Source organism: Lissotriton vulgaris, chromosome 3_1 (assembly GCF_964263255.1).
Source record: "Lissotriton vulgaris chromosome 3_1, aLisVul1.2, whole genome shotgun sequence".
Lineage (NCBI taxonomy): Eukaryota > Metazoa > Chordata > Amphibia > Caudata > Salamandridae > Lissotriton > Lissotriton vulgaris.
In genome coordinates, this window is record NC_141689.1 from 2,000,239,682 (window position 1) to 2,000,265,794 (window position 26,113).

Sequence of the window (26,113 nt, forward strand, 5' to 3'; positions counted from 1 at the left end):
TTTTTGACTCTTAGGTGTGAACTTAACAAGCTAATAAAATTGGGGGTAATTGAAGAGATAGAAGCTTCAGAGTGGTTAAGTCCGGTGGTCTTGGCACCTAAGTATAGTGGTGCTGCTATAAGGATGTGTGTGGATCTGCGAGGATTGAATAAATGGATCTGGGTAGATCGCCAACCCCTTCCAAACATCTGAGTCAATAAGTATGTTGAAGGGGGCTAAAACCTTTAGTGTGTTGGACCTCTTGTCCGCTTATCAGATTAGGCTTCACAAAGATTCCAGACATTTAACGTCATTTGTTACTCCTTTGGGGGCATATCGTTTTTTAAGGATGCCTTTCGGTTTGGCCTCGGCGGTAGCATGCTTCCAAAGGATGATGAAGATTGTTTTGGGAAATTTGCCTAATGTCTTATTCTTCCAATACGATATTCTGGCTTATGGCAAGGATGATGATGAGCATGAAAGAGTTTTAAGGTCGGTATTGTGTAGGTTGAGAGAAAAAGTTCTCACAGTTAAAAAGGAAAAGTGTCGAATTGGGTTGAGATCAGTCACGTATCTTGGTCACATTATTTCTGGCGAAGGCATACGGCCCAAGATTAAACTTGAAGAAAGCATAGTTAAAGCGCCAACACCGGAGGACAAGGAGCAAGTTAGATCATGTTTGGGAATGGTGGAGTTTTACTCTAAGTTTGTGAACATTTTTGCCAGTGTTTTTGATCCCATTAGAGCCTTGTTAAGGAATGGAGCATGATTTGTTTGGACAGCGGAGTGTAAGGTGCTTTTGAGTTGGTCATGGCTGAAATTGGGAAGATGCCAACATTAGGACATTTTGATACCAAATTGAAAACTATTCTTACAACTGATGCCAGTCTCAGGGGACTTGGAGCGGTGCTCTCTCTCTCAGGTCGTAGATGGTGAAGAAAAAGTAGTAGCTTTTGCCTCTAGAGCTCTTAGGGAGGCGGAAATCAATTATTCATGTATAGAAAGGGAGGCTTTGAGTGTGTTTTGGGCAATACGGCATTTTAAGTTTTACTTATGGGGCATTCCATTTGTAGTTAAATCCGACCATCGACCTTTGGTTCACATTTTCTCATGTAATTCCACTGATCACATGACTCCCAGACTTAAGAGGTGGAGTGAGGGCCTGCGAGAGTTTAACTTTAAAGTACAGTACATTTCAGGCCTCAGTAACAAGTCTGCGGACTGTTTGTCGAGATTGCCTGTGGGTTGTGAGCATGTTAAAGATGAAATTGAATGTGTTAATTGGTTAATGGAGAGTTTGCCGTTGATGGAAGAATGGTTATCCTGTTCTGTTAAGGATAAATAATTTTTGTCTCTGAAGGAATTCATTTCCAAGCGTTGGCCGAATTACAAAGATTTAAGTTCTGAATTGAAGTCTTTTTGGACAGTAAGGGAGGATTTATCTTTTTATCAAGAGAATCTGTTGAGAGGTGATAGGATGGTTCCACCTGATGAACTTAAAGACAAGGTAATCAATTTTGCTCATGAAGTGCATTTGGGCAGAAGTCTTACGAAAGCACGAGTTAGAGAGAGATATTGGTGGCCAGGAATGGATCGAATGATAGAGGATGCTGTTAAAGATTGTCATTTGTGTGCCATTAATGATAAGTCTCGGGTAACCAATCATGTGCCTCTTTCTCCTGTGGAAGTGCCTGATACTGTCTGGACCAAGTTGGAATTAGATATCATGGGTCCGTTTGAATTAATGCCTTTGCAGGAGAGATTTGATGTTCTTTTGGTGGACTATGCTTCAAAGTGGGTGGTTTTTAAATGCATGAGCACTGTTAATTCTAAGTCAGTAATTGAATTTTTAAAGGATGTCTTTGCTTCTGAAGGCATTCCTAAATATTTAATCACTGATAATGGAGTTCAGTTCACTTCTAGTGAAATGCATGACTTTGTTGTAAGTCTTGGTATTGTTCATCAAAAGACTGCTCTGTATTCACCGCAGGCCAATGGCCTCACAGAAAGGATGAAAAGAGTTGTCAAGAGTTGTGCTCAACGTGCGCGGGACTCTGGGGTTTCTTTTTGTGATGTGTTGAGAGAAACCTGGTGGGCACATCGCACTGCTCCTAATGCTATTTATCAGAGATCGCCATTTGAAGCATTGAGAGGGAGAAGGGCGAGTTCTAAATTGAATCCTTGCTGGATTCCTCAAATAAGGAATGATGTCATGACTGAGGAGTTAAGGAGAAATAAACTTTCTGAGTATCAACAGAGATACAAATTGCGATATGATGACAAGATGTCACTGAAAGAGAAGAAGTGGAATTTAGGTGATCGTGTTCTGGTGAAAAAGAACAAACATGGTCACAAAGGGTTGTCTAATTTTCTTGGCCCTTTTGTCATCACCGCAATCCGGAAAAATGTAGTGACCTTGGACAGTGGTTGTACCTGGAGTATGTCTAGGTTGGTCAAATTTGTTGAGATAAACCGTAGTGCAGCTACTGGCCAAGGTCGTGTTTCTATGGGTAGATTTTTGAACAGGGATATTCCTAGTAGATCCAGAAATGTTCCTGGAAAATTCAAAGACTATATTTTGTATTAATTTTCATCTTATCTATTCTTTTGTTCCATTCTTATGTTACAAAGATTTATTCTTACATTTTATTTATGTGTTGTAATTTACTTGTAAACTACTGCTTAGAATGTTATTTAGTGCTTCTTTAACAGAATCAGAACTTTTATTTATAATTGTTCATATATTGCATAAAGGGGATGTGTTGTAATGAACTTGCATGTCCAACCTTGGAGCTTGTGGAACATTTGTATGTCGTGACTATAGAATTAGAATCATATGACATCTAATGCTGATGTGTGGCATTCTTGCTCTGGAGAAGCTGCAGTTGAGACCTGTTGATGGTTGCATTTCAATAAAGCCATCTTGAATTTAATACATAATTCTGGATTTTAATAGTCTCCTTCACAGAGCATGATAATTTGTTTTGTCCCCTGTTTGTTTTTACGTTTTTTCAGTGTTTTTTACTTGGTTTCTTGCTTTTGCTGACTGTTTTTTCTACTTTTAATCATTACATGCATCACGTTTTCATTTTTCAGTTTGCAACTTTGATTCTTTTTTGTGCTTTCCTATTTTATTGTACTTGTAGCTTTGTTTTTTTGCTATCTGTAGGTCTTCTCTCCTCACTCACCCTATTTGTTTTTCCTCTGTTTCAGGGCCTGAATCACATGGCACCCCGGGAGTAGCAGGAATCCAAAATCTCGCAAGAACCTGGCATCAAATCCAGATATTAGAAACAGGTACATATTCGAAGTTAACTGGGGGAATGGAATTATGGAGGGAACTGGGAGGGATTAAAACAAGAAAGAAATCAAGAAATGTACAACCTTTCACAATTTATTCAAAGAAATTAAGATTAACACGCTTTTAAAACACAAACTCTTTCCTAACTATGTGCAAGGCAAGATTACCTCCCTGGTTATTTAGCGTGTTTATAATTGATGACTCTACTTGCAAATCCCATCACGTGTGATTGTCTCTGAGTGGATTCAGCCTGCCCTCCACCATTTACTTCTTAATGTCACAGCCAAAGGCCTCCTGGAGCAAGCACTTGCAAATGTGAGTGTGGGACAAACTAAAGTTTCCCATCCTCTCCATCACCCTATTTCTGGTCCAAGACATCAAGCAGGGAATAGCTGATGGGAAGGCTGCAGGGTTCACTCTCCCCTGAACACCCGTTCATAGGTGAATGTACAGACGGGAGAATAATAGGAAATCGGCGTCATGCAAGGTGCGGGAGGGTACAGTGGGTCTTCAGGGTGCTTCAGGCCGGAAAACAATGCAGGTGGGCCGGTGACCGGGGAGTCAGGTGGGTTACCTGGGCTGGCCAAAAACCTCTCTGCTGGTAGACAGTAGTGAGCTCAGAATGGCTGTGGAGGACAGATGCAAGCAGTTAGTCATCCATGTGCCCGAGTGTGTTTTAAACTATGAATAGCTATGCATATCACCTGCATTTACGTATTTTCAAAAGAAAGTATGCAAAGTAGCTAGCAGCAAGTATTCCCAACTTCGCATTTTTAACCAATGCACAAAGTCCAATACATCAAGGATGCTGTTGTCGGATCCTACTCCTATCAGAATTATACTAATTTGTGATGGGAAGTTATGATGCAATTATCCTAATAGAACGATTGGGCATAGAGTCTAACAGAACAGTTTCTATTCACACACAGGAGTAGTATCTAGATTCTTGCAAATCATCCATTCAGTTACACATACCAATCCAGCATGTTCCAAGAAGCAGTGTTATTCAGTTTCTATTCGGAAATGTTTCGGGAGAAATTTCGTTTAATATTGAATAGTGATCTGAAACTCGCCTTGTAGAATGATTTTGTAAGTAGCAAGGCCGAATGTACCTGTAACCCGGAGTCAGGAATCACTCTTTGCTCTGCATAATGAAAGTACAGCTCACCAACCACCTTCGCTGATCTGAATCTGCTGTGTCCTGTCTCTAGTAGCTACTGAAACATCAGTTGCACGCCTGCTTCATTTATTCTGTTCTTGTCAGTGGCATCTCTGTGAATGATGTTTAGGGTGTGCACACGGGGCTACAGATAAGGCCACTGATAATACTGGTTTGGTCCACCTACAGTGGACAATCATGAAGATTTTGTGCACTTTTATAAAAAAAAACTCGTGCCCTAAAGTAACTATAACTCGTGACCCAACCATGCACAGTCTTGTCATCAGTTGTGTCATTTCAGATGTGGCAGTGATGTTATCAATGATGTAGATCATGTCATGAGTGATGCAATATGTGGGGTAATTAGTAGAGCATTGTGAGGAGGCCCAAAGGGAAAAAAACCCTAGGCCAATCAGACTGCTCTGTTTTTTAAGTTGCTTTTGTGGTACTCTCGCTAGAGTTCCTCAAACCATCCAGATATACACATATTTCTGTACGTTAATTTCTCAAACTACTGAACAGATTTAGATCAAATCACAAAAAGCACACTTTCTGGCCCAAGATTCAGCTTCCTGACAAATTTGTTGAAATTCCATTCAGCAGTTTTTGCGGTACCTCTTTGTAAATAAAAGTCTATGGAGATTGACTTTTTGCATTTAGAAACCTGCCTTTTTCGCAGCCCCTACTTGACAGATCAACCCAAAATGTTCCAGAGAGAAACTTGTCTAATAAGAAGCCTTTTTTGGAACGTTTCATAAAGATTTGTCAAACGGTTCCAAAGTTATTAGCAAACCAAAAAAGGCATTTCCTATGGAAACACAGAATTTACTATAACTACTAAGTGGCGACCACCACTGCAATATTGATTATTATATATAATATACATATATGTATAATACATGTGTGTGTATAATTTATATATATATATATGTGTGTGTATTATTATATATATGTATTATATATATATGTATAATATATAAAAAGGTTAAAGTAGCTTTACAGTAAGGTGAATATGTCAGTGACAACATTAACGGTTTGAACTAAAGCAAACAGAAACTCTCCAGTTATAGTTAACTATAACTTGTGCCCCCCGCCAAGCACTGCATATGACCTCACATATTGCATCACTCACAACATGTTCTATGACATAATTGATGACATCACTCATGACCTCTCAAGTGACATCATTGATGACATCAGCCAAGCTTCTTTCATATGCATTGCTCTATAAACTAGCATGCAACTCCTCTATAAACTAGTATGGCATTGAAGGCCTGAATGTAAGTACAAAATAGCTCAGAATAATATGAAGCATCATTAATACCATCACAGATACAACTCCTTTAGGTGTAGTAATTAGTGCTAATTGCAACTTTGACCCTAAACTATGCGCTTCACAGGTAGCCTAGTTCACATTAACAGTCAACAACCGATATACAGGAAACCCTCATTGCACACGTTGTTCAATCTGTATACAACTGTTCAGAGATAGCCAAATTCCTAAATATACTGAACGTCTGTTCCAAAATGAATGCCCTACAATGAATAGCTTCTATCAAACCTGTATCAAACCCCTTACAGTCACCGAATGTACATTGAAAATGAAGTTGATATGAGTAGAAAAGTGGGTACTGTAAACAGTATTCTCTCTTTGTACCACACTGTTTTTAGACAGTGAAACTCTCATGAGAAATACATCACAGGGTATTAAAAAGTACCTACCGTGAACCGTGTGCACTCTATGCTACACTTGTCAAAAATAAACTTGGCTTAAAATATCCAAGTTCTGGAGCTGCTAAAGATGATATTATTTGTAGCTTTCATTCTCTGGTGAAAGTTATTACCTGGTATACACAATCTTCTACGTTATGTTGAAATTGTCATGCTGAACTGATTTGGCCCAATAACTCAAGGCTGGTAACATGCCTTAGTATCTTCTACAAAGAATCTTGGCCCTGTTAGCAACTTTTTCTGCAGAGGCCAAAAAACCTGTGTGGAACTGAATGTAGCAATCCATTGGCTGCGTGGTCCTACCCCTACTATGGCACAGTGGTCCTGTGATATGCTTTATTGTTGCACGCAGACTCAGATATTTAGTGAACTACTACCCCCCAGGAGCCACCCTAAAAATGTCTGAGGACTCTACACGACATACATATCAACCAGGGGACTGGACCAGACTGAGACTGATGGTGACACATTGCTGCAAGCCCACACACCACTCGCAGTCTGATCCCTCTTGTGACCCTATCAGGCGGGCACAATGATTATAGAACCGGTGCCATCCCTACAGAGGTTTTTCACATTTCCTGCTCTGGAAAGGTTAAGAACATCAATACCACGTACATTAGTGTGTTGAATGGTACTTACTCGTAAACGTACGCCGCAATGCGATTGAGCTGTTTGTATAACACTGGATTGTATTAAATTGTACTGTATGTGTGCACTTCACTATGGACAGGATGTCGCAATTTGCTTCTTGTTTGATCTGTAAAATTTTGAGAAATAAAGAAATAAAAAAAATAAAAAATTGTGTGGAACATACTGGTCACAAGTCTTCAAATGTCATCCGCACACAGAGTTACTCTACACTTCAGTTATTTATAAAGTGTTCAGTACCTTTCAGTACCTCACCTATGATGCATTAGAAGCACTTGTACAAAATAATTTAGAAAACTAATTTGGCAGTTACCCAACACTATGTAAACTAGCACACTCATTGGATGATGTCATCAGTGATGTCATCAATTATGTCTTTGAGATGTCATCAGTGATGTCATAAATGATGTCATAGAGCATGTCATGAGTGATGAAATATGAGATGTCATAAGCAGTGCATGGAGGCGTAAGATATAGTTAGCTCTGCTAAATATACCAGGTACATTTCTGTGGAGTTAAAAACAATAATGGTGTCACTGACATATTCACTTAATTTAACCGAATCAGAATAATAACCTTTGGCTGTTTCAGTGAATCAGTGAATTTCTAAGGTTTTATTTTTAAACAAAAACAGATTTTTTTAGGAGTCACTCCAGGAAGCTTGCAGAGTTTCCTCGCAAGACTCTTGCGGGACTGCAACAGAATTTCAAACTCATTGAATAGCATACTTATTTACAAAGTGAACACTTTTTAAACAATAATTCTTTCATGTTATAACTCCATTTTGCTTGGGATATTAATGCCCACGGGACTCTCGTGAGAGTGGGATCAGCCAAATAGCTGCCTCCAACTATAGATTTGTCTGACTCCTGAGAGAATCTCACAAACTAATAAACTAAATATATAAAAAAGGTTGTAAACTGGAGAGACTGGATTCACCACTCAGACTACTAGGAGGTAGTGTAGAATTGATATCAGTCCCACTGGTACAGGGACACCCTTCTTGTCTACGGGTTCAATAAATGAGGATCGACACTGGAGTGGAAATAAACACAAATTTATTTTATCTCATGAGATGGCTCTGTCCTACAGACACTACAAGTGCCTGAGAGGGAACGAACTAGAACAGCTTGTCGTCTGCCTTTTATACCATCTAGGCACCATAGGAGTTCAGCAGAAAACTCCTTAGTCATGGTTACATCACACTTTACATAACCCTCTTATGACATTTTTGCATAACACATACACAACCCCCTTACTCAACGCCTACATGCTGCACTGTACAATCCTGGTGGGCTAACAGTTTAAACATCTGTGTACGTAGGCCCTTTGGCAGGGCAGCTTGCTCTGACACGGCGATGTTATCAGTGTGACCAGCTTTCAGTGAACACGCAATTTTTAACTTAGAAAGTCCCCGTAAAAAATCAAAATGGGTCTGGTGGGCAAAATGGCTGTTAGCTGAGCCTAAGTTAACAGATTACAATTTAGTACCGTTTAACAGTCCCTCCTTTTAGCCTCTGCTAAATACATTTTGCCCAATTAAGAGTATACTTCAAACATATATTTAAAGCTTTTCAGTTACTGAATACATGAAGAGTAAAAACCTAAATCAACATTATACTGCAACAGTCAAAGTTACTCTCTGTACATCGTTCAAACTTTGCATATCTATTTTCATAAATTCATCTATTTGTTGCTGAAGCATAAACTGCTTATTAACAACACAAATATCCACTTTCTTAGGGATACAGGGCATGCATAAAGAAGTACAGAGGGGGCATATAAAAGGCATACATTGAATATAAATACACCATCCTAGAATAGCACCTACTATACAGGCTGCTGTAAAAAATAATTTCCATCCCCATGTCATAACAATGCTCCAGAACCAACCAGACCAGGTCCATGTTCCAGTGTCTTGGTGTATCTCAGCAGCTATCTTCTGCAAATTAGAAATGGCCTGATAAACGGTGGGCATGTCGTCTGGTATATAAACAAAACTGGCGCCGATAATTCTGCATGCACCACCACGATCTGCACGAATGACATCTAGAACCATACGGTTCTGCAAAACTACAAGTCTTGCCACCTGGAGTTCCTCAGTGATGTTACCTGGAGTTGCAGTAGTCTGATTAACTACTACTTCAACTACTCTAGTGAGTCTTCGTATGTTCCTCTGTTGAGAGGTGGTCCAACAAAAAAGAACATACCCAGTTTTACGTCAATATATTCTTGCAATGAGGTATCCGTCTGATCCACTGCTGTAATATCTATCATTACTGACCATCCTGGAGGTAGATAGAAATAACCCTTATTCCCACAAATAAAAAATGTATTATGGGATGCTAGAAAAGTACTAAGAGCCGGACCTGATATAGTCAATACAGTGTCACAATCAATATTACCTACAAAAATGGGACCAAAACATTTTACACATAGGGTAGCTCTTGTGTCTGTTACTGTTATAATGGGAAATCATTTCTCTAATTTAATCTGTGTCCTTGCAAAGACACATCTCGTGGCAGAGGTGCCTCTAGCATATTCCTCCATTTCCCATTTTGTTCCCTTTGCTTGCGGATCTCCATCATCATTTGGATAACATACTTTATTCTGTTTCCTATTAAGACCCCCTACATCAGCACTGGACCGCCCTGCCGCCCACAAAAGTGCAAACCAAGCACAACAAGAACTATGTGAGAATGGGAGCGGGATAAGAGGTGTTCCCCCTGCACCCTGGTGTGCTGGCAACAATCCGTAAACCCAACAATTGGAAATGTTAGTAATGATATGGGTGTAATGTAACATTCGAATAAATGAATTATTCTTGTAGGAGAGTCTATGTTTTTCATCTAAAGGTGACAGTATAAAATGGTAATGTTCAGACTGTGTGAGGATTGGCGATACAAACATGTGCACAGGATATTTTACATGTAAAAACCAAGCTATGACACATATTCCTATAACACTAATTAAACATGCTGCTAAATAAATAGACATCCATTTTCGTTTCTTCTTTCTTGATGTGAGGTGTTGAATATCCTGGTGTTCAAACAACACTTGTTCACCTCAACAAAGTTTAAACTAAAAAGGGAAAAATAGTTGAAGGATTGTAGTTCAATGATGGCAATGAAATAATGTAACAGGTACTCAAGAAAAATTGTCCACTAATTTGTCCCTTATAGCTTCAAGGATCTTTAGATATACTGCCTCTTTCAAAGGATTCAATTCGGGTCCCCTATAAATCCTGTCAGGGTAAAGTCAGGGAACTGAAGCTCTGGGCCAAGACAAACAAATTGCAATCTTGCTTCTAACCAGGCTCCTGTGCCAAAAAGTGGAAAGTTATGAATCTGCTTCCAGTCCTGACCAAAGTAAATTAATAAGCACTCGGATAGGGCCTGGGGTTCTCTGCACAAAAACCAATTGAATTTGCTCCATTCAAAAACTGTATGACGGATGTGTTTTTTTGGATCACTGACTAAATATCGAGGGACAAAATATAGACTACCCAAAATATAGATTCCAAAATATCGACAGACAAAATATCGAATTCCTATCTACAAACAGGTAAGTACCAAAATATCGAACCCAAAATATCGTTTATATATATATACTTTGTAAAAATATCGAATTTCTTAAAAAAATTGTAAAATTAAAAAAATATTAAAAATAAATAGCTAAAATATACTTAAAAATACTTAAATTACCTTAAAATTATGAAATAACTAATTTAACTTATAAAAAAATATACAATCATATCTGTTAAAACATATATATATATATATATATATATATATATATATTTAAAACCTTTCCTTACTTGGAGAGAAATGAGTCGCACTAAGACACGTTTCTTTAGAGTATTTATTTCAAAGCGGACAATGTTCCTTTGTTCATCCCGATGCATTTCGGCACATTTCCTCGGCCTTCTTCTGGGGCAAGATCTTTGAACATCGCTGAATTTCGCCGTTAGTCACAGGTGCTTGCTGATTCCTTTAATATACTCCCACTGGTGGGCGTTTCAATTGAACAGGTCGCAAGGGGTCCTGGTAACCGTAGGCACTGCTCGATGTCGTTTCCCTTTGAAGTACTCCGTGCTTTCCCCACATGCCGCTTTTATGCACGTTAGGGACTCATGCCAGAAATGGGTTTCTGGTGGCTGCCGCTGCCCTGTAGCTTTTCTGCTCTTCACCTTTGCGTCCTTTCTCGGGCAGGAATGGCGCTCTTCTTTGAGGTGCGTAACTCCGCGGCAGGACAATGCCGTTAGTAATATTTAAAACCTTTCCTTACTTGGAGAGAAATGAGTCGCACTAAGACACGTTTCTTTAGAGTATTTATTTCAAAGCGGACAATGTTCCTTTGTTCATCCCGATGCATTTCGGCACATTTCCTCGGCCTTCTTCTGGGGCAAGATCTTTGAACATCGCTGAATTTCGCCGTTAGTCACAGGTGCTTGCTGATTCCTTTAATATACTCCCACTGATGGGCGTTTCAATTGAACAGGTCGCAAGGGGTCCTGGTAACCGTAGGCACTGCTCGATGTTGTTTCCCTTTGAAGTACTCCGTGCTTTCCCCACATGCCGCTTTTATGCACGTTAGGGACTCATGCCAGAAATGGGTTTCTGGTGGCTGCCGCTGCCCTGTAGCTTTTCTGCTCTTCACCTTTGCGTCCTTTCTCGGGCAGGAATGGCGCTCTTCTTTGAGGTGCGTAACTCCGCGGCAGGACAATGCCGTTAGTAATATTTAAAACCTTTCCTTACTTGGAGAGAAATGAGTCGCACTAAGACACGTTTCTTTAGAGTATTTATTTCAAAGCGGACAATGTTCCTTTGTTCATCCCGATGCATTTCGGCACATTTCCTCGGCCTTCTTCTGGGGCAAGATCTTTGAACATCGCTGAATTTCGCCGTTAGTCACAGGTGCTTGCTGATTCCTTTAATATACTCCCACTGGTGGGCGTTTCAATTGAACAGGTCGCAAGGGGTCCTGGTAACCGTAGGCACTGCTCGATGTCGTTTCCCTTTGAAGTACTCCGTGCTTTCCCCACATGCCGCTTTTATGCACGTTAGGGACTCATGCCAGAAATGGGTTTCTGGTGGCTGCCGCTGCCCTGTAGCTTTTCTGCTCTTCACCTTTGCGTCCTTTCTCGGGCAGGAATGGCGCTCTTCTTTGAGGTGCGTAACTCCGCGGCAGGACAATGCCGTTAGTAATATTTAAAACCTTTCCTTACTTGGAGAGAAATGAGTCGCACTAAGACACGTTTCTTTAGAGTATTTATTTCAAAGCGGACAATGTTCCTTTGTTCATCCCGATGCATTTCGGCACATTTCCTCGGCCTTCTTCTGGGGCAAGATCTTTGAACATCGCTGAATTTCGCCGTTAGTCACAGGTGCTTGCTGATTCCTTTAATATACTCCCACTGGTGGGCGTTTCAATTGAACAGGTCGCAAGGGGTCCTGGTAACCGTAGGCACTGCTCGATGTCGTTTCCCTTTGAAGTACTCCGTGCTTTCCCCACATGCCGCTTTTATGCACGTTAGGGACTCATGCCAGAAATGGGTTTCTGGTGGCTGCCGCTGCCCTGTAGCTTTTCTGCTCTTCACCTTTGCGTCCTTTCTCGGGCAGGAATGGCGCTCTTCTTTGAGGTGCGTAACTCCGCGGCAGGACAATGCCGTTAGTAATATTTAAAACCTTTCCTTACTTGGAGAGAAATGAGTCGCACTAAGACACGTTTCTTTAGAGTATTTATTTCAAAGCGGACAATGTTCCTTTGTTCATCCCGATGCATTTCGGCACATTTCCTCGGCCTTCTTCTGGGGCAAGATCTTTGAACATCGCTGAATTTCGCCGTTAGTCACAGGTGCTTGCTGATTCCTTTAATATACTCCCACTGGTGGGCGTTTCAATTGAACAGGTCGCAAGGGGTCCTGGTAACCGTAGGCACTGCTCGATGTCGTTTCCCTTTGAAGTACTCCGTGCTTTCCCCACATGCCGCTTTTATGCACGTTAGGGACTCATGCCAGAAATGGGTTTCTGGTGGCTGCCGCTGCCCTGTAGCTTTTCTGCTCTTCACCTTTGCGTCCTTTCTCGGGCAGGAATGGCGCTCTTCTTTGAGGTGCGTAACTCCGCGGCAGGACAATGCCGTTAGTAATATTTAAAACCTTTCCTTACTTGGAGAGAAATGAGTCGCACTAAGACACGTTTCTTTAGAGTATTTATTTCAAAGCGGATATATATATATTAACATAATATTAATAAAAAATACACAATATTATTACCGTAGGATAGCGTAGGGGTAAAAATTACTATTCCCACTCCAGAGAGTGCAACAGTAGGGAAAGTGTTGGATAGCGTATGGGTAAAAAGTACTATTCCCACTCCAAAGAGTGCAACAGTAGGGAAAGTGTTGGATAGCGTATGGGTAAAAAGTACTATTCCCACTCCAAAGAGTGCAACAGTAGGGAAAGCGTTGGATAGCGTAGGGGTAAAAATTACTATTCCCACTCCAGAGAGTGCACCAGTAGGGAAAGCGTTGGATAGCGTAGGGGTACAAATTACTATTCCCACTCCAGAGAGTGCAAGAGTAGGGAAAGCGTTGTATAGCGTATGGGTAAAAATTACTATTCCAACTCCAGAGGGGGCAACAGTAGGGAAAGCGTTGGATAGCGTAGGGGTAAAAATTACTATTCCCACTCCAGAGAGTGCAGCAGTAGGGAAAGCGTTGGATAGCGTAGGGGTAAAAATTACTATTCTCACTCCAGAGCGTGCAACAGTAGGGAAAACGTTGGATAGCGTAGGGGTAAACATTACTATTTCTCTCCAGTAAGTGCAAAAGTAGGGAAAACATTGGATAGCATAGGGGTAAAAATTACTATTCCCACTCCAGAGGGAGCAACAGTAGGGAACGCGTTGGATAGCGTAGGGGTAAAAATTACTATTCCCACTCCAGAGAGTGCAACAGTAGGGAAAACGTTGGATAGCGTATGGGTAAAAATTACTATTTCCACTCCAGTAAGTGCAACAGTAGGGAAAACATTGGATAGCATAGGGGTAAAAATTACTATTCCCACTCCAGAGGGGGCAACAGTAGGGAAAGCTTTGGATAGCATAGGGGTAAACATTACTATTCCCACTCCAAAGAGTGCAACAGTAGGGAAAGCGTTGGATAGCGTAGGGGTAAAAATTACTATTCCCACTCCAGAGAGTGCAACAGTGGGGAAAGCGTTGGATAGCGTAGGGTAAAAATTACTATTCCCACTCCAGAGAGTGCAACAGTAGGGAAAGCGTTGGATAGCGTAGGGGTAAAAATTACTATTCCCACTCCAGAGAGTGCAACAGTAGGGAAAGCGTTGGATAGCGTAGAGGTAAAAATTACTATTCCGACTCCAGAGAGTGCAACAGTAGTGAAAGCGTTGGATAGCGTAGGGGTAAAAATTACTATTCCCACTCCAGAGAGTGCAGCAGTAGGGAAAGCGTTGGATAGCGTAGGGGTAAAAATTACTATTCCCACTCCAGAGAGTGCAACAGTAGGGAAAACGTTGGATAGCGTAGGGGTAAAAATTACTATTTCCACTCCAGTAAGTGCAACAGTAGGGAAAACATTGGATAGCATAGGGGTAAAAATTACTATTCCCACTCCAGAGGGGGCAACAGTAGGGAACGTGTTGGATAGCGTAGGGGTAAAAATTACTATTCCCACTCCAGAGAGTGCAACAGTAGGGAAAGCGTTGGATAGCGTAGGGGTAAAAATTACTATTCCCACTCAAGAGAGTGCAAAAGTAGGGAAAGCGTTGGATAGCGTAGGGGTAAAAATTACTATTCCCACTCCAGAGAGTGCAACAGTAGGGAAAGCGTTGGATAGCGTAGAGGTACAAATTACTATTCCCACTCCAGAGAGTGCAACAGTAGGGAAAGCGTTGGATAGTGTAGGGGTACAAATTACTATTCCCACTCCAGAGAGTGCAACAGTAGGGAAAGCGTTGGATAGCGTAGGGGTAAAAATTACTATTCCAACTCCAGAGGGGCCAACAGTAGGGAAAGCGTTGGATAGCATAGGGGTAAAAATTACTATTCCCAATCCAGAGAGTGCAGCAGTAGGGAAAGCGTTGGATAGCGTAGGGGTAAAAATTACTATTCCCACTCCAGAGAGTGCAACAGTAGGGAAAACGTTGGATAGCGTAGGGGTAAAAAATACTATTTCCACTCCAGTAAGTGCAACAGTAGGGAAAACATTGGATAGCATAGGGGTAAAAACTTACTATTCCAACTCCAGAGGGGGCAACAGTAGGGAAAGCTTTGGATAGCATAGGGGTAAACATTACTATTCCCACTCCAGAGAGTGCAACAGTAGGAAAAGCGTTGGATAGCGTAGGGGTAAAATTACTATTCCCACTCCAGAGAGTGCAACAGTAGGGAAAGCGTTGGATAGCGTAGGGTAAAAATTACTATTCCCACTCCAGAGAGTGCAACAGTAGGGAAAGCGTTGGATAGTGTAGGGGTAAAAATTACTATTCCCACTCCAGAGAGTGCAACAGTAGGGAAAGCGTTGGATAGCATAGAGGTAAAAATTACTATTCCCACTCCAGAGAGTGCAACAGTAGTGAAAGCGTTGGATAGCATAGCGGTAAATTTTACTATCCCCACTCTAGTGAAAATAAATGTATATAATTCACATAATTATCAATTAATCAATTAATACAAATTAATTATCAATTAAGAATTAATTATCAATTAAAAATTAACAATGTATTCAAAATAAATACCAATAAATTAACATATTTAATTAATTATAATTAAATTACTTCCCACCCTGTTCCCCTATAAACCAACAACCCACTACAGAAAAAAATAATTTAATTCACATAATTATCAATTAATCAATTAATAAAAATGAATTATCAATTAAGAATTCATTATTACCTATTAAAAATTAACAATGTATTTTAAATAAATACCAATTAATTAACATATTTAATTATTCATAATTAAATTACTTCCCACCCTATTCCCCTATAAACCCACAACCCGCTACAGAAAATAAATTAGTTTCATTCACATAATTATCAATTAATCAATTAATAAAAATTATCAATTAAGAATTAATTACCAATTAAAAATTAATAACAATGTATTCTAAATAAATACCAATTATTTAAATTAACATATTTAATTAATTATAATTAAATTACTTCCCACCCTATTCCCCTATAAACCCACAACCCGCTACAGAATTAAATTACGCAAAAATTAATTAACATAAAATTAATTACTTAAAATAAATTGCAAAAATATATACACTTTTCACACATACTAACATACAAAACACTTAAAAAAAATTCGATATTAAAAATTCGATATTTTTAATAAACTATATTATGTACTTTGATATTTTGATTGTCTATATTTTTAAAATCGATATTACATTACTTACCTTCAAAACAATATTTCTGATGTCTATATTCTGTCCATTGAATATTTTGTCCATTCTATATATTGGAGTCGATATTTAGGTTAGTCTATTTTTTGGAATCGATATTTTGACCATTTACTGTTTTTTTTACCACAAATCAATTCGTACCTCAGAATTTCAGGTTCTTCCATGGATTCAAGATATCCACGCCACAAACAGCACCAAACCTAGTTCAGCCGCCTCTGCAGAACAGAGTCTCCTGCCAAAGTGGCCCTCTAACCGGACCAGACTCACCACACCCTCTTTCAAAGTACTCACTCAGTGGATGACACGAGGTCGCAGATTGTACCTCTCTTTTCCAGCTGAAGTTTAATCATTAAAAAGCAATACTTCAGTTGTGGTAAAATAATGATCTGTCTTTTCTTCTATGCTGAGAATATTCAGTGCAATTCCTGCATTCTCAGATTCTGTCATTTGAGTCAAACCAGCTGGCACTTTTTTACAGTGCGAGCCTTAGACCCAATTCCTTTGGTTCGTAACTCGGACTGCTGTTCGCTTCGCCAAAAGGACCTGTTCCGGCCCCTTCCAGCGAACCTCCAAGTTCTTTGAGCGCTGAAATTCTTCCGTTAGGACCCAGTCACCGGGTTGCAACATATGCCCTGGAACTTCAGAATTGTCAGGAAGTGAGTCTCGCACATGTTGATGAATCAAAGAGAGATTGTCTGTAAGTTCCTTCATGTAATCTAACAAAATAGGGTACTGAAGTTCTCTCATTTTCTTAGGACACGGGGGACCCCACACATTCATTGGCCTCCCAAATACCACTTCATACGGTATAAACCCAGACTTGCTATGTGCCACTGCTCGATTGGACATAAAGCTAATGGCAAAGCATCAGGCCACTTAAGCCCTGTTGAAGCCTGCACCTTAGCTAGGTTTCAAAGTCTCATTGTAGCGTTCCACCAAACCAGCAGATTGTGGGTGATTAGCAGCATGAAATTTCTGGCGTATATCCAAACTGTCAGAAATTAATTTTATAACATGTGCAATAAAATTAGGTCCATTACACTTTACAGATTCCGAACCGGGGGAAATACTCCTTCAAAAGGATCTTAGCTGTAATAAGTGCAGTATTATCTTTCGTTGGATATGCTTCCACCCACTTACCAAAGGCGCATACTATGACCAAGGCATACCCAAGGTTATTGCACCTTTCCAGTTCTATAAAATCCATCTGCAGGACTTCGAATGGCGCACTAGGCGGAGAGAACCCTCCTTTTGGGGTAGCCACTCCCTTCCCCGGATTGTGTTGCAAACAGATTATACGGTGTTTAACACGATGTTCAGCTGTTTTCCTTATATCTGGATGCTCCCATACTTGCTCTAACTGTGTGGCTGTATTCTTTGCACAAACATGTGCTAGACCATGTGCCATAGTGGCAAACGGTAGTACATAGGACCTGGGTAATTTCCACCTGTCCCCATCTGGACCTCTTCTCCAACAATATTCACTATCCAATATTCCTGTCTTCTCCCATTGTTCTTTTTTCTCTTTTGTTGCCATCTGTTGAATCTTCCTGATTTCGTTATTGACATGATACATTTTTTCTGCAGAGGAGTACAGTACATACATTTTCTCTTATTGGTTATGTGCTGTTTCTTTTGCGGTACTGTCTGCAAAAGCATTGCCTCTTCCCACATCATCTACCACTTTCTGGTGTGCACTACACTTATACAATAGCCACCTGCTTTGGTTGCAGTGATGCAGTTAATACATTTTGAATGAATTCTCCATATTGGATCCTTTTTCACTGTGATGTCAGGAACCCCTTTTTCTGCCACAAGCGTCCAAAGTTATGTGCAACTCCAAAGGTGTACTGGCTATCTGTATAATTAGTTATAGACAGTCCTTGACTAAGCTCACAAGCTTGCAATAAGTTTGGCGGCCTGTGCGGACTTATAGGGGATTCGATCCATCTCCACAATTGTGTGCAGCGTAGTGATAGCATAAGCTGCAGTCGTAGTGCCATCAGGCAGCTTGAAGCAGGACCCATCTACATATAATTCACCCTGGGCATCAGACGAAGGAGTATCAGTAAGGTCCACTTGATCTTCAGCAGTGAAAACACATTTGTGTATATCACTAGACTGTTCAGAAGGCAAGGGCAACAAGGTGGCTGGATTTAAAGTCAAATGAGAGTAGTGGGCCTGCACACCAGTGTAATCATATGTCTCAAAATGTATAAATGTTTTGAGTATGTTTTAAAACCAATTTTGCGTGCTATCGCGTGTGTGGGATTTAGCCCAAACTCCGGGAAACTGTAAAACAATGAGAGGCAGTGGAAACCAATGCCTGCGTGATGCACTGCTAATGTCACCTAGTGTTTCCAATGAAGTTCAACAATCTTTACTATTTGTAAATCATATATTTGTGATTATTACTTCATTATTCTGATCAACATCACAGATGATTATGAATCAAGATAATTGTCAAAATCCCGAATTGCAAAAATCCCGAATTGCAATTCATTCACATTTCAACAAAACATCAGCCTAATACATTATGTATGCATGAAATATACTTGTTCCAACATAAATAAAAACAATCAATTGTTGACAACTCTCCCAATGCATTTCGGGTTCCTCCGAACCCTTCTTCAGGGGAAATTTAGTAATTTCGTTTGAAACAGATGGTCAAATCTTCATGGTCTCCTCATGGACCTACAACGCAAAAAAAGCCATAAAAGAAAGTGACTGATGTTACTACCAGTCAATAGAATACATGAGATGATATTAGGATTTGCACTCAAGGAAGAAAAGAATGTATCAGATGAGTCTGTTAAAACTCCAAACCCCGTAAAACCTGTGTACTGCGTAAATATCCAAACATATAATGATTGTTAGAAACATGTGTTGCCAAATGAACACCTGGAACCACATATACCAGAAACACCTTATAACCCTCACCCATGTGTAGTAGTCTCAACATTACACCAATAAATCCAGGTTCAATGGTGTATAAAAAGTGTCCACCACCCAAAGGAAAATTACATAATGTAAACCCTATTTACACCGTTCTCGTACATAATATTACCACAGCCACGCTGCAATGAATTAGGAACACTCAGAAGCTGTAAAATTAAACCACAAGACATGATGACTCAATTTTGTATCTGCCAAAATGTAAATGCTCATCAGGTCCGTACACTGCAGCCAATAACTCTCTTACCCGTGTGTAGCTTAAAGTCTCAACTGCCCGTACTGTTCAAAACAACCGTGCGCCCTTGTTAGCTGACTCTGCAAAACAAACTGTGTGACTCGTGTTTAATTCACCATACATTTGACTCCACTAGACACTATCTTAAAAATTCTCTCACAAGCCTCCATAATGCTCACCATCGGCGTTCCCTTCTCGTATCTCGCTACTTCGTCGGACCGTTAATCACGTACGTGTCTCCGCACACTTGTTTATACGACTACCTTCCGTATTCCAATTTAAAGGGGCCAGAACCATTAACCTTATGCGTGTCTCCACACGTAGATAGCACGGCGGCTTCCGTATTGGAATTTAAAGGGGCCAAACGTATCGTAGTTTCAATATCAGTACTGCTACTAGTCAAACCAAATATAACTTTATTAGCAAGGCAAAAAAACGGTCCTCACTCCAAAAGTACCACCAGTACATTGTCCCAATAACCATGTTATGTATATCCTTGGAAAACACATAAGAGGCTCTAAGCCTCCAACCTAACACAAGCTCATGAGCAAATCGGTAATATAGTTCTGTCCATGCAAGTGCAATGGTACAATCTCTACAAATATAAGGTGTATTTGGTGCTATCATTACTGAATTACAAATCCTGTATTAAACTAATTGCAACACCCAGCATACTTGCCCTTGGTTTTACACCAATAGTTGCCTATATAGACCGCAACTTCAACACGTGGTCTCACTATCTAATACTTAAAAATGCAAGTATCTCCCTTACCAAATGTTCTAATGTGTACTGAAAGGAAAAGAAAAACAGAAGAAAACGAAGAGTGCAAATCCCTTACAATGATTTGTTAATGGTAAACATCATAACCTTATTATAGAAAACATAAGAGTTCATAGTGATCATTGAGTCCCCCTAATAATCACAAATATATGATTTACAAATTATAAAGATTGTTGAACTTCATTGGAAACACTAGGTGACATTAGCAGTGCATCACGCATGCATTGGTATCCACTGCCTCTCATTGGATTTAAAGTCAGACATCGTTTAAGAGTGATGTGTGGTGCTAACAAAGTGAGTTTGTACCCGGTAAGACGAGCACTCATCAAATGTTATGTCTTAGTTTGATTCAATAATACATCAACTGAATGGGGAACAAAAACCATCAGTTTGTGGTCCAGTAAAAGTCCTGCTGATTATCTGATCGAAATGGCAGTTGCTGCCACAGCTTTCAGGCAACCAGGAAGTGCCCTGACCACAGGGTCCAGAACTGCAGAGAAGTATGCACTTGGGCGTTGTATGTCCCTGTGTGGCTGTGTTAGGACAGACAATGCGCAACCTTTTCGTTCGTGTACATAAAGAGAAAATGGTTTTGTGTGATCAGGTGTTCCCAATTCAGGTGCAAAGCATAACACTGCTCGGAGTTGCTGATATGCATCCTGACAGACAAAGGACCAGGGCAAAGGAAATGGGGTATCTTTTGTTGTAAGGGCAAGGAGCGGTACTGAGGCATGCGGGGCAAGACAGCATTCTGTTTAACCTGATTATGCACTGGTTCAATAGACAATAAGCCTACATCAGTAGCACCCTCTGCCCACACAGAAGGCGGGACAGTGGATAATGCATGTGAGACGTCATCAATAACATACTGCCTATTACGTATCAGTTTCCCAAATGTGACATATACACCATTCGGTGAACAATAGATGCATGCATGGAAATGTTTGAGTAAGTCGAGACCTAGCAGATTATCAGGACAATTTGATGCAAGTAGGAACAGTGACTGGACAGTAAACGGTTGAATAGTAAGATCCAGGGGTTTTGACACCGGACTCAGAATAGGCTTCCCAGCAAAACCAATGGACAGGTTATTATGGCCAGACGAGGGAGTTCCAGGGATCAGGTTTTTTGAAAGTGCACTTCGTGTAGCCCCAGTATCCACCAAAAACTTTGGTGAGATCCCCAATATTTCAGCAGTAATGTATGGGCCTGACTGATCTTTCGGTAAGGGAAACAATCCCTCCCCTCGTCCGACGCTGTCCTAGTTAAAGTGCATACCCGTAACATCGGATGCAGTGAAATCATCTGCATAATAGGCTTTCGTCGGGACAGGATTGTCAAAATAATTCTGACTATTACTAGGACTGGGGCGCTGTTGAGGACCCCTTTTCACCCCCCGTCCAGTACTTCTACCTTGTTCGTGAAGCAATGGGCATTCAGATCGCCAATGTCCATCCTGTTTACAGTATGCACATTTATTCTGTCCCAACGTACCAAATGCCAGAGAGTCTTGAATGTTCCTACTTGGGAGGTCAGCTCTAAATACTCCACAACCTCTACCGCTCTGTGGCCCATAAACTTGATTCAATGATGTTTTAGTTTTCAATTCTTTATTTTTACCCACTTTTTTCTCCTTCTCTTTATTTACTTGATTCTCATAATACTGGGCCATATCCAAAATCTTTGGTGGGGCAGAGAAGGCACACGTACTTTCAGCTACTTTTAATTTCTGTGATATTTCAGGTAACAATTTAGCTACAAATTTGTCTACAAATAAATGTTGACCTGTATCAGAAGTCGTGTCTTGACCACTATAACGATGAAATGTTGTTTCAAATCTTGTAAAAAAGTCCGGGATCGACTCATCTTTCTTTTGTTTGCAGTCTACCAATTCCAACCATGATATTTTCTTTGGTGGGACTATCTCTTTCAAATAAGTAATTTTGTGACCCAGTAAATCTAATATAAGCTGTGGTGGTTTCTGCCCCGCTTTCCTATCAATATCTGCCGCTTGTAATTGCGCCCAAGTTCCACCAAAGGCTGCATGGTCCTGTTTGTGGACCATATGCTAAAGGTCAGGGGCAATATTAATCAGAAAAACATGTCAATTTCAACTAAAATCATAACACAAGACGTTACGGCAGCATTCAATTCATCATAAAATGCACTCGGGTTTTTCCTAGGGTTAGGCGAAGATGTTTTAAGGGCCAATACATCTGATCGTTTCCAAGGGGAATAAATCCATTGAAACCGGAACACAGCCGCATTAACACCATGACCGTCACCTACGGCTGCTTGAAACACGGGGGTCGCTTTTCGCATAGGAAAAGCTTTAGTCGAGGCCGACATGAGCTTCTTTAGTTTTGTTTTCCGAGTAAATATATCTTCCACCGCTACTTTCAAGGGAGCAGCGGTCAATGCTCCTTCATTTGTCCTTTTACATATCCTAATTAATTCTCGAGGAGCTTCTTCATTCATATTAGTCCTCCAGTCCTCTGTTAGTGCATTAGCCATTTGTGTCAAAGTCGTAAAAACCTCGTCCAATCGTATATCATCATCCTGGACCCATTCACAGGCCCTAACCAGTGATACCACTTTGTCCCCTTCCGCAAGGATAGATCTATGACGTCGTTTAGGAGTTAGGGGTGTATAAACTAAAGTCTATCTATCAAGAACAGAGGTAGCACCAGAGGCAGTAGGTAATGGAGGATACATTTGAACTACTGTAGGTAACTGGGGAGGCGCCATCGGAAGGGATTTGGCGCGTAAGGAGGTGGGCCGGTCAACAAAGCATTTCTTCTAATTCTAAATCCTCCTCTTTTAAACCCTTAAGTCCTGCTTCTTCTTTAGTCAAATCTGCTTTCTGCAGTTGAAGTTTAAATCGTCTCTCATCACTGTCTACACTGTCTTCTTGCATTTTTAATTGGAGCTCTTAAATCTTCTGCACGATAGTCTGCTCTTCAGCTTACTTTTTTTCTTCTTTAATTTGTTTCTGTTTAATATATTTTTTCCATAATCCTAAAGCATCAAACATACTCTGCCTACTTTTCTTTTTAAAAAGTTGTTCCTCTATATATTACAATTTATTTGAATTAAAGGTACCATGAAGTGGCCACTATAAACTAGCATCGGCCTCTGTATATTTGATCCAGGATATTGCGGCATAAATTTGCAAATTTTGCGGCACAAAGATTGAAATTTAGCAGCACAAAAATGAAAATTTAGCAGCATAATTGCGGCACTTTATTTTACTCATAATCATTTCTTTTCAGCCCTAAATCAATGGAACCTGTTTTAGCATAGTATTCCTCTTTGACATAGGCATGTTTAAAGTTTCTGCAGCTCTATGGAAGCACAGCTCCATTCCCCTAACTTACTAACCTTGTGGGAGGGTGCCGTATTTCTCCCTGGGATGTTCTAGCGCCCATGAGTGCACCCATGCCGGGCCACCACTTTTACCCCTCCCTGGGTGCAGTCACACAGCCCTCGTTCGCTCCCTGGATGCAGTCACACAGCCTCCTCTTGTGTCGCATGCACGGACTCCCTTTTATGGGTAGTGCTGACAGGACAGACATCTCGCAAAAATCATTCTTCAGAACCAGGTTCCCCAGTTCCAAATTCGGCAGCTCTGACCATGGTGTCACATCCTCTCCCACACTGAACACCGTACTGCCCCAATGAGAGAAACTCACTGCCCTCAACTATAACCCAATTGTGCCCCGCTATAATCACCTGGATACAGCTCAATTTAATTATGCACTAGACAAGAGCAATATGTTGCCTCCCCAAAAAAGTAACATCATCCTGGAAAAAGCAAACACTCATATGGAATGCAAAATGAAGTAAAGCATGTGAAATGTAAGCAGGAACAACATGGTTCCTGTAACGCTTTTACACTCACTATTTAGAAATTAGTGAGGGCTTTTTCCTGAAAAGTTAAGGACATGACTACAGGGCACCGAATGGACCCATTTCAATGTCCATTGCTTATATCCTTACAGAAAGTAACCAGTACAGTAAAAAGACCAATTTCCTGAACAATGAGCCGCAGTACACATTTTGATTTCCAATCCACGTGTTACAGTGCCTCCACGATTGGTGCACTAGCTCCCTGCCTGGGGGAAAACAACGCTATTCAAAGAAAGACAAGTAACAAAAGTAGCTCTTCACTGGCAAACTGTAGGGTGGCGCAAATATTTTGGGTATGAATAAAATCAATCTGCCCACTTTGCTACCACTCTGTTTGGCTTTATTTAGGTATTTTTAATATGTTGAACCTTTTATTACCACAGCTGCACTTTGGAACAGTGCTTTCAATGAGCCTATACTGTCCGGTATGGAGTACCGGCACTTTTTTATATTGAGAGAGAGAGAGAACATGCACTTCTCAGAAACAAGCAGGTACTCTGTTACAGAGTACCTACACTTCTATTTATCCATTTTAAGCATTGCTTTGGAATAGGAAAATGCCAGAAAAGACGAGTTACAGTGTTTTTTTTTTCGGATCCATTTCACAGGGGAACAAATCAATGAAAGAAGAAAAGAGAGGGGGAGAACCGTTTCTGAAGTTAGGGTTTTCAGTACAAGAGGAGAAGCGGCTAGACAAAGAGAGGGAATACAAGGGAGAAATACCAAATTTAATGTACATTTCATAATTCGGAGTGCCTTCTAAAGGCGCTGGCTCTCTGTCCTCTAAAACATATTTCCTGCTGCAGCAACAACATAATGCATGAAGTGTGCTCAAACCAGGCATGTTTACCAAATACTTCTTAACAATAGTGTTAAGAGACTCTTATACCAAAACCAAAAGATGAGAACAAATTCTCACGTTACCTGTCTAAGGCATTTGCAAATGACTTTTCCAAACAAAAACCCCAAAAGACAACCAATTTGATCCTACCTGATCTCTGTACTCTGACTCCCATCTGCCGATCCTCAGATCAATAGATCACCTCCAAAATGCCAACCGAAGAGCCCCAGTTGAGAAACCCAGCCACCACAAAGGTCAGGTCGATAAACTGAAAATCACCTTTGCCGCGAGAGCAAGTCTCAATCTATGGGGCGCCCCTTCAGTGTTTCTGTCCTTTCGAAACAACCTCCTTCTGGTCCAGCTGTGTCATCCAATGGGGTCCCACGTTTGTCGCCAATTGTAGAAATGAGATTCTTATCAGTCTCACTGGTGCAGGGACGCTCTTCTTTTCTACGGGTTCTATAAATGAGGATAGACACTGGAGTGGAAATAAACACAACTTTATTATATGTCATGAGATCGCTCCGTCATACAGACACTACAAGTGCTTGAGAGGGAACAAACTAGAACAGCTTGTGGTCTGCCTTTTATATAATCTAGACACCATAGGAGTTCATCAGAAAACCCCTTAGTCATGGTTACATCACACTTTACATAACCCTCTGATGACATTTTTGCATAACACTTACACAACCCCCTTACACAACGCCTACATGCTGCACTGTACAATCCTGATAAACCCCTATCCACGTCACTTTCATAGATAAGCAAGGGGGGTTACAGGCGTTGGTGGGTTACAGTTTAAACATCTGTGCATGTAGGCCCTTTGGCAGGGCAGGGCAGCTTGCTCTGACACTCGAACGTTATCAGTGTGACCAACTTTCAGTGAACACACAATTTCTAACTTAAAAAGTCCCCATAGCAGCACAAAATGGGGCTGGTGGGCAAAGTGGGCGGTAGCAGAGGCTAAGTTAACAGAATACAATTTTTTACCGTTTACCAGTAGAGAGAGTGGCCTTTTACATGACCCCCTCTCTCTTAGATGATGGGTGTGCATAGTAGGATGTGGGAGGAGAGGTTAGACTCTCTGCTGAGACCTCTCTTTCAGACGACAGGTGTGTGTAGATGATTATGGGGAGAGA

At 40.7% G+C, this 26,113-nt stretch overlaps 1 protein-coding gene across 1 annotated transcript in view; it reads left to right on the forward strand.

The window, feature by feature from the left end:
• Positions 1-26,113, forward strand: part of TENM3 (teneurin transmembrane protein 3) — a 1,290,943-nt gene that overhangs the window by 162,415 nt on the left and 1,102,415 nt on the right. The window contains exon 2 of the mRNA XM_086962461.1: positions 3,193-3,276. The gene's annotated coding sequence lies outside the window, so the exon portion shown is untranslated. The remainder of the gene's footprint in view (positions 1-3,192; positions 3,277-26,113) is intronic.